Source organism: Dipodomys spectabilis, unplaced genomic scaffold (genome assembly GCF_019054845.1).
Source record: "Dipodomys spectabilis isolate Male_0828 unplaced genomic scaffold, ASM1905484v1 ptg000188l, whole genome shotgun sequence".
Classification (NCBI taxonomy): Eukaryota; Metazoa; Chordata; class Mammalia; order Rodentia; family Heteromyidae; genus Dipodomys; species Dipodomys spectabilis.
Window position 1 is genome coordinate 1,686,708 of NW_024870865.1, and position 9,738 is coordinate 1,696,445.

Here is a 9,738-nt window from a genome sequence, read left to right on the forward strand (position 1 = left end):
GAAGAGCTGAGGGACAGTGCCCAGGCCTAGAGTTCAGGCCCCACGACCAGACCGAAAGAAAGAAAGAAAGAAAGAAAGAAAGAAAGAAAGAAAGAAAGAAAGAAAGAAAGAAAGAAAGAAAGAAAGAAAGAAAGAAAGAAAGAAAGAAAGAAAGAAAGAAAGAAAGAAAGAAAGAAAGGAAAGAAAGAAAGAAAGAATACTCGGGGACAGTGCCTAGGTCATGAGTTCAAGCCCCAGGACTGGCACAGGAAGAGAAGGAAGGGGAAGCGGAGAGGAAGGGAAAAGGAAAGAGAAGGGAACAAGAAAGGGTAGACAAGTACAGTAGAATAATCTCACCAAAAAAGAGATCAAATGTGACCACTAGTTATGATTATGATTATGATTATGTTATAATAATATATAGAAAGCACAACATCCACACCAGATGTCAGGGGAAATGAAGAGGGAAAAACTTGACAGGCTATGAGAAGAGAGGAGATTTCATTTCCAGAGGCCATGGGACTCGTGCCTCCTCCACTCTCTCAGCTGCCTCCCTGAGGAGTGAGTGTGAGGTGGTGGGAATCCAGCAGTAGAGGTAGCAACTGGAGAGCTGACAGCAGCTTTGTCAGGTGGTCTGACCCCACAACCTGAATCAACGATGTTAATAACTGATGACCTATCAGATCTCTCTTGGAAAACGTTAAAAACACAGAGTCCTTATGGTGGACATGGAAGTGGAGGCTGAAGACAGAAGCAAAAGCAGAACAATTGAGTTAACAGTAGACCAGTAGGCTGGCCCTGGGTGTTCAATGTCACACACAGGAAAAGACCATCTGCCTTCAGAATGTAAAACACTTACATTCCATGACTGTCTGAACAACCTTGTAAAGTGGCCTGTCAGGTAGAGCAGGATAACAGGATGATATGCCTTCGGTCACCTTCCGGAACTACACAGAAAAGAAGGAGAGGGGAGGGAGAAATGTGTGAGAGGGCAGAGGAAACGCTAGCTATGAGCTTTAGGAGCCTCCAAGAACTAGGTGGGGGAGGACAAACTCAACCCAGTACAGGGTTTGCCTAGCATGCATGAGGCCCCCAAGTTTCATGCTCAACACCACAAGAAAATAAAACAAGCTAAAATGTACCTGAATGATGTTTTCACACATCAAACATCTGTTTAAATCAATGGCCATGGCTCCTGCATCCCATTAGTCAGCAAGAGAAGTCAGCCAGGGGGATGGGTTGCAGCTCCAGGCGGTTTACACATGCACACACACGCCTGCATTCCTGCCTGCTCTCCCCCCCAAATGTGCTTGCACCACACACGGAGGGCCCAGGGAAGGGGGTCAATAATCAAGGTCATGAAGAGGCGCCAGTAAATATGCACCTACATGCCCTGCTGAGCACATGTTGGGATGGGTTCCACCAGCATGGGCTCCATCTACAGACACTGCATAGCTATTCCAGCTCACAGCTCTCTTTCAGGTTAGACCAAGCCAATAAGGTTCACACTGCCCCTTTAAAATGGTGTCTTTACTGCTTCCCATAACCCTGGTACTAGGGTCTGGCTTAAACTCTGCTGAGGAGGCAAACACTACCTGGGTGGGGTCCATATTCCCAGTAGCTTTCCAGTGTTAATGAGGCCGTGCTAAACCACACTTCCTGTTCTTCCAGGAAAGATTGCTCTTCAAGTTTCTTTCCAAGTTTTCTCAAAACTTCAAATGGCTTTGAAGATTTTTTTTTTATTCTTTATAAACTCAAACACCCTACCCAAAGCTCTTTAAAAATCACATGATAACTAGTTTAAAAATAGGGCAAGACCGCAGCTTCAACTTCAGATGCAAAAATTCAAGACTGGCTAGGTGCTAGTGGTACACACATATAAAAACCCTACTCAGGAGGCCTAGATCTGTGGATTGTCAGCCCAAGAAGACAAATCCTTGAAACTCTTATCTCCAAATAACCAGCAAAATGCTGGAAGTGAAGGCATGGGTGAAGTGGTAGAGTGCAAGACATGAGTAGGAAGAGCAAGCTTGAGGCCTGGAGTTCAAGCTTCAGTACCAGCATGTACACGTGCACACAGGCACACACATTATCTGACCTAATTACATAATGTAAGGATAAGACTTATAACTTCTATTACTTGGCACACCAAGTTAGTTATACAAATCACAATTCCAAAACTTACAGATCTGGAAAAAAAAAATCACAATTCCAAACCAAACTCCAAACAGATAAAATATATTTAATATTTGGGATACTTAAATCATTATCATTGACTAGTCATTAAAATGACATGAACAGGGCTGGGAAGGTGGCTCAGTGGTAGAGTGCTTGCCTTGAATGCATGAAGCCCTAGGTTCGATTCCTGAGCACCACATAAACAGCAAAAGCCAGAAGTGGCTCTGTGGCTCAAGAGGTAGAGTGCTAGCCTGAGCTGAAGAGCTCAGGGTCAGTACCCAAGCCCAGAGTTCAAGACCCACAACCGACAAAAAAAAAAATAAAAAACAAAATGACATGAACAAACTAGGAGTCAACGGCTTCCTCTGTAATTCTACCTGTTCAAGAGGCTGAGATTGCCGGGCACCGGTGGCTCACGCCTGTAATCCTAGCTGCTCAGGAGGCTGAGATCTGAGGGTCATGATTCAAAGCCAGCCCTGGCAGGAAATCCGTGAGACTCTTATCTCCAATAAACCACCAGAAAACCGGAAGTGGCATTGTGGCTCAAGACCCCTCGCCTTGAGCTGAAGAGCACAGGGACAGCGCCCAAGCCCAGAGTTCAAGCCCCATGACCGACCAAAAATAAATAAATAAGAGGCTGAGATATAGAGGATCAATGTTCAAGGGCAACTACAGCAGAAAAGTTCTCAGCTTCATTTCCAACATAATCAACAAAAGGCTGTACTAGAGGGATGACTCAAGTGGTACCAGCCTAGCAAGCACAGACCGCATTCCAACTCCAGTACAGTCCTCCCCCAGGCCCAAGCCAAAAAAAAAAAAAAAAAAAGCATAAGCAATCTAATAGTTTTATAACACATTTAAATACATATTTTTCTATTCATCTGGAAACACTAGAATGCTGTTAGAAACAAACTAGGAAGTGGCACTGTAGCTCAAGTGGTAGAGCGCTCGCTTTGAGCTGAAGAGCTGAGGGACAGCGCCCAGGCCCAGAGTTCAGGCCCCACGACCGGACCCAAAAAAAAAAAAAAAACTAACCACAAAACTAAGAAACAACAAAATCACACTTAAATTGGATAAGCAATGCCTCAAAGTTGGAATAATTGCTGGGCGCTGGTGGCTTACGCCTGTAATCCTAGCTACTCAGGAGGCTGAGATCTGAGGATCAAGGTTCAAGGCCAGCCTGGGCAGGAAAGACTGAGAGACTCCTATCTCCAATAAACCACCAGAAAACTGGAAGTGGCACTGTAGCTCAAGTGGTAGAGTGCTAGCCTTGAGCTGAAGAGCTGAGTAACAGCGCCGAGGGCCAGAGTTCAAGCCCCATGACCAACCAAAAAAAAAAAGTTGGAATAATTATCAGACTATTAATAATTAACAATTACTTAGATATAACTCCAGTAATTCCTGCTAGACTGTGGTGGCTAACATCTGTAATCTTAGCTGAGATAACTTCTAGAGAATGGTGGTTTAAATAAAATAAAAACAATTTTATAATCAACCAGAGCACAGTTTTATCAGAAACTGATTTTGTAAAACAATAGTGTATTGTTTTAGGGGATGTGTGTGTGTGTGTGTGTGTAATGAAGTTCACAGCTAGGTCATAGTAATGACTCACTTAAACATCTGAATTTTCTGCTATCTTAACCTTTAAATCAACTGCAAAAGTAGCTGCCAAAAGCAGTTAGTAGGAAAGCATAATATTCCCCAAAGAACTTAGTATATACAATTCATTTTACTTAGTAATGTTTTTTTGATTACTGAGATTTAAACAAGATGTTAGAAGATTCAAAACCAATTTTAAGTAATGGAAGCTTACAAAATCCATAATAATATTCAACACATACATGTTTTTAGAAAGACAAAGATCATATACTTCCATATGGGTATTTTTTAATGGCACCTGCTATATTTCTGTTCAATATCTGTTCAATATTACATACAATTATTGCAGGATTTAGTAGTTATTATTGAGGTTTTTTTGTGTCTTGTGTGTGCCAGTCCTGGGTCTTGAACTCAGAGCCTCGACACTGTCTCTGAGCTTTTTTGCTCAAGACTAGTATTCCGTCACTTGAGCCTCAGTTCCGCTTCAGGCTTTTTGATAGCTAGGATTACAAGCATAAGCTTTGTTTACCAACTCTAGTACTATGAAGAAAGAGGAGGAGGGGTGGGGGGGGGGGAGGAGGAGGAGGAGGAGGAGGAGGAGGAGGAGGAGGAGGAGAAGGAGGAGGAAGAGGTGGTGGAAGGAAGAGAAGGAGGAGGAGGAGGAGGAGAAGGAGGAGGAGAAGCAGGAAGAGAAGGAGGAGGAAGGAGGAGGAGGAGGAGGAAACAAGAAATTAGAATTTTATTTCTTGATTTGGATTACTGTTTTAACTGAAATGGGTTCAATTACTATTCTAGCTTCCTTACAAAAAAATACTGGCAACAAATGTTGGATTGAAACTGCCTGATTCAAAGCCAGCCCAGGAGGGAAAGAAAGTCCGTAGACTCTCATCTCCAGTTATTCACCAGAAAACTGGAAGTGGTGCTGTGGCTCAGTCGTAGAGCACTAGCCTTAAGCAAAATGAGCCCAGGGACAGCAAGCACCCAGGCCCCAAGTTCAAGCACCAAAACCACCAAAAAGTAAATAAATAATACATTTGAATTGATGTACTCCACTAAGAAAGATGCTCACGTTTACAAATTATGCTTCTGTTTTTTGGGGGGTGAGGGTACTGGGGTCCAAACTCAGGGCCTTGAGTTTGTCAGATACTCTATATCACATGAGCCACACCCCAGCCCAAACTTCAAGTTTTGGCAATAAGGTGAATCAGAAATTACAAAATAGGCCAGGCTCCAGTGGCTCACACCTGTAATCCTAGCTACTCAGGAGGCTGAGATCTGAGGATAGCGGTTCAAAGCCAGCCCGATCAGGTAGAGCGCTCGCCTTGAGCTGAAGAGCACAGGGTCAGCACCCTGGCCCAGAGTTCAAGCTCCATGACAGACGATAAAAAAAAAAAAAGAAATTACATAACAGCGCAATGCAGATGGCTCATTAGTAATCCTACTAATAGTAATCCTACTGTTCAGGAGGCTCAGTGCTTGAAGATCAAAGTTCAAAGCCAACCTGAGAAGAAAAGTTGGACACTCTATCTCAAGGCACAGTGCAGGGCTAGAAGTGTAGCTCAAGTGGCAGAGCACCTGCTTAGCAAGCAAGTGGACCAAACCCACAGGTCCTGAGTAGAAGCCCACTACTGCCAAAAAGGAAAAAGAAATCACATTCCTAGGAGTAACCAGTCTGGAAGAGATGATGTTTATTTTACAGGTACACACTAACTGTCCATTACATTAAAATAATAGGGATAGGTTAGGCTGGGATAACAAAATCCTTCCAGGCATTTATCAAGAGCATCTCTGAGCTGGGCTCCAGTGGTTTATACCTGTCATCCTAGCTACTCAGGAGGCTGAGATCTGAGAATAGTAATTCAAAGCCAGCCTGAGCAAGAAAGTTTGTGTGACTCATCCCCAATTAACCACCAGAAAACTGAAAGTACCAGTACACAAAGTGCTAGAATGCTAGCTTTGAAGAAAAGAAGCTCAAAGACAGCACCCATAGGCCCTGAGTTCAAGCCCCAGGACTGACTACCCTCCCCCCTCCAAAAAAAGTATCTCTGAAACTGCACTTTGGTTTAGAAGACAGAGCACAAACTCATCAGCCCTCTTCTAATGTGTTCAGATACTCAAATTTTCTCTAGCCTCTTATTTAATATATATATGTATATAATACACAAACCATTCTATCAGACCTATTTATATTTATGTTGATGACTGCTGAAAACATTACTTCAATTAAACACACCGACCTATGTAGAAGTGATGATTTTATTAAGATTTCCCACCCAATTCCCCCCATCCCTCTACCTGGTTCCTGAAGACAATCTGCATCCAGTGCTAGACTTTGACTTTCTATATGTTGTTTTTCTTTTTTCTTTTTTTTTTTTTTTGTCGGTCATGGGGCTTGAACTCTGGGCCTGGGGGCTGTCCCTCAGCTCTTCAGCTCAAGGCAAATGCTCTACCACTTGAGCTACAGCGCCACGTCTGGTTTTCTGGTGGTTTATTGGAGATAGGAGTCTCACTGTCTTTCCTGCCCGGGCTGGCTTTGAACCTCGATCCTCAGATCTCAGTCTCCTGAGTAGCTAGGATTACAGGCGTGAGCCACCAGCACCCAGCTAAGTTTGATTTTTTTAATGGCATTAAAACTTTTCGAAAGACTGCTATGGTGTGTGTGTGTGTGTGTGTGTGTGTGTGTGTGTGTGTGTGTGTGTGTGTGTGTGTGTGTGTGTGTGTGTGTGTGTATGCACACACAGTTTCCAACACCTAGAATGTAAACATGTGTGTGTGTGTGTGTGTGTGTGTGTGTGTGTGTGTGTGTGTGTATGCACACACAGTTTCCAACACCTAGAATGTAAACAAGCCCCTTATTTAATTTACTATTTCAAAACACTGTATTTCTCATAAAAGATGGAAAAGTATCTATTTGAAAGAGTTCTTTGAAGTCACGATGCGCAAATACCTCTGATAACAGAACAAATTAATGTCAAGACACAGCCAATAACATAATAAAGCCATGATGCAACCGTGTCTGTCAAAGGGCAGCTGCATTAGCAGCTGTGGAAGTGGCATTTGCAGAAAGGCCCAGCAACTGCCTTTCAAAGAAAATCATTAAACCTCAGCCGTTAATCCCCTCCCCCAACCTCTTCCTCTGAATTCATCAAAGCAATTAACCAGTAGAAGGTGCTATTCAGCAGCCTACAAGCATTTATCCACACCAACATTCATCCGGACCCAGAGCTAGAATAACCCTAAATGCACTCTAAGTAATGTTCAGTGTTCTGAGAGCCTCTGTGCTAGCCCCCCAAAACAGAAAAACAGATCCTTTCTTAAAATCCCTATTTCAAAAACAACAACCACCACACTGATAGGTCAACAGTCAGCAGCAACCTGACCACCAAACGATCAGATCACTAATACACACACACACATACACACAATCATTTTGCTAAATACTAACCTCAAACACAATCTTTATAATTTTAAGAGAGACAACCTATTTCTACTCAGAAAAGAAGACATTCACTACAGTAAGCCAAGTGGACAATTAATTCACTGTTCCCAACAAAGTCAGGGGCAATAAGGAACATGAAAGCACTGAGAGTACAATGTAAGGCCACCATGTAAAGAGTTTATCTTTACATACAAAAAAAGAAAAGAAAAGAAACAGTAGCAGAAAACAGGGTTATAAGAGGGAAAGGGGGAGACAGAAGAATGTCTGAATGTGTGTTTTGAGTGTCATTTAGTTTCCCATGTACTCTTCTGCCTTGCAAGGTTGCAAAAAAGGCCAGACATGAGATAGGAGAAAGAAAGCTGAAAAAGGAAAGCACACCCTTCCCCCATCTTCTCTCTCCCAAAAAGAGCTGTGTTGTCTGTGGAAACCTAGTCCCAAATATGGGAGAGAATGAATGTGTGTAGGAAAGAACAATGAGCCCTCAGCCTGGCATTGTGTGTGTGTGTGTGTGTGTGTGTGTGTGTGTTTGTGTGTGCCTCTTTTCCCTTTACCTCAACAACAGAGCTGGAAGCCAGCTTCCACTCAGACTGGGCCATCAAAATCAAAACTGGTTCATAATTTACAGTGGGAGGAAACCAACAAGCAAATAAATCCATGGAAGGAAATATCTACCCAAAGATGATTTTATTATTGTATGGATCCATTCTCTCACCCCTCCCCCAACAGACTGAGACTAAAAGAAATCAGTGTACAGCAGACAAAAAGATCTCCCTTTAAATAGAAAGCAATTATAAAAAAATGCTCCAAATTTAAACATACGCTTCACTAGTTTGTGTTAACACTAAATGAATGTTTTGTAATTCAAGTTCACCTTTTTTTTTTACTATCTTTTTTATGTTTAAAAAAATGGCTTTGGAGAAGGCTATTTTCAGGATTTCTACAAAACTACTTTCTAAAAATGTATCTTAAAATAGCAGCACATACTGAAACATTTAAAGCACCCAGTTTCTCAAGGACACATTTTGCTTCAATCAGTGTTTGAAGTCTGTAATCCAGCAAAAATTGTAAGCAAACCTTGGAAAAGAGACAGAGAAAAATGACAATCCCAACAATGAATCATTTTGTTTCCCTTTCAACAACTTTGCAAGCAACCAGTTTCAAAGTAAACCTGCAAAACTCCCCCCAACACATTCACACACCCAATTCTAGATAAAACTATCTTCTTTCATTAACCTTAAAAGAAAAAAGAAAAAAAACAGATGCCACTCTCAGACAGCAGAACTGAAAACCTAAAACCTAATAGTAAGAATTCTAACCCAAGTGGTTGGGGGGGTGGGGGGGGGGGGAAGATTCCTAATTTTGTAATCACACCCAGAACTAGACTGAAAATACAAAGAAAGGCTCTTCCCCTAATGGGAAAAATGATACTTTAATCCGAGTCCACCCGCCCCCAAGACCCCCAAATTAATTCATAAACATTCCAGCAATCGATGGCTTCAGTCCTGGACTTCCTTCTCCTCCCCTCCCTGCCCCCCCCCCACACACGCAGTTCAGCCAATTATTTGGGGGCAGGAAAGAGTTTGAAGGAGAGATGGAAGCAGCAGTCGAGAGAGAGCAAGGGTGGCCCCGAGGCACGGAGGACACAGGGGCTCGGTCACCTGGCCCTTTATTCGCCGCCACCCCGCTGCCCGGGCTCGCGGGACGGCCCAGCACGTCGGCGGCCCCCACAGCCGCCAGGTCTCTCGGGAACGAGCCGGGACGCGCGACGGCTTCGGGGGCCGAGCCCTCGGTCCGCCCGGCCCCCCGCGCCCAGGACGGCGGTGTGGACGAGCGAGCGGCCCCGCACGCACGCACGCACGCTCGCACAGCGGGGCCGAGGACTTACCTTCCCCTGAGGCGCTACACCATCCAGGCTTGGGGCGTGCGGCCGACTCCGGGGCTAAAGTGGCGGGGACGGGGCGGAGGCCGCGGGGCGCCGGGCTGCGGGGCGGGGCGGCGGGGGGCTTCCCGGCCGTGACCCCGGCTGCGACTCAACCTAGGCTCCCTCCTCCTCCTCTCGCTCGGGCCAAGCCTTCAGCGGCGGGCGCCCACGACCATGTCTGCTTCGGGCTTTCCTGTGGGGGTTTTTCCCGGGGCTCCCTGAGGAGGATGGTGATTTTTTTTTTTCCCCTCAACTAGGAAAGAAAATGAGGCGAGATAATGTGGGGAGCGCGAGAAGGAGGGGGGGAAGGAGGGGAGGAGGAGGCGGGACCCAGGCCCGGCGGGGCGAGCGTCTCGGGGAGGCGTGCGGGAGGACAACGAGGCTCCGGAGCGCGGGGCGGCTCGCGAGCGTCTGCGGGAGCAGCGGCACCTCCGCGATGGTGGCGGAGCCGCGGCGGAGCGGGTACGCCGACCCGCCGCCCACTCCCCGCTCGGGCCCGGCCCACCTCGCAGTATCGCACCTCGCCATTGGGGAGCGCGCGAGTGACGCGAGCGGAGCGGAAGCCAGTGGGAGGAGGTGGGCGGGGAAGGAGGCGTGGCTTCCCCCCCCCCCCCCTTTTTCA

The 9,738-nt window shown here is 45.5% G+C and overlaps 1 protein-coding gene across 2 annotated transcripts in view; it reads right to left on the minus strand.

The window, feature by feature from the left end:
- Positions 1 to 9,528, minus strand: part of Rere (arginine-glutamic acid dipeptide repeats) — a 394,753-nt gene extending 385,225 nt beyond the window's left edge. For both annotated transcript variants that reach the window (XM_042695750.1, XM_042695749.1), the window contains exon 1: positions 9,081 to 9,528. The gene's annotated coding sequence lies outside the window, so the exon portion shown is untranslated. The remainder of the gene's footprint in view (positions 1 to 9,080) is intronic.
- Positions 9,529 to 9,738: the final 210 nt, after the last annotated feature.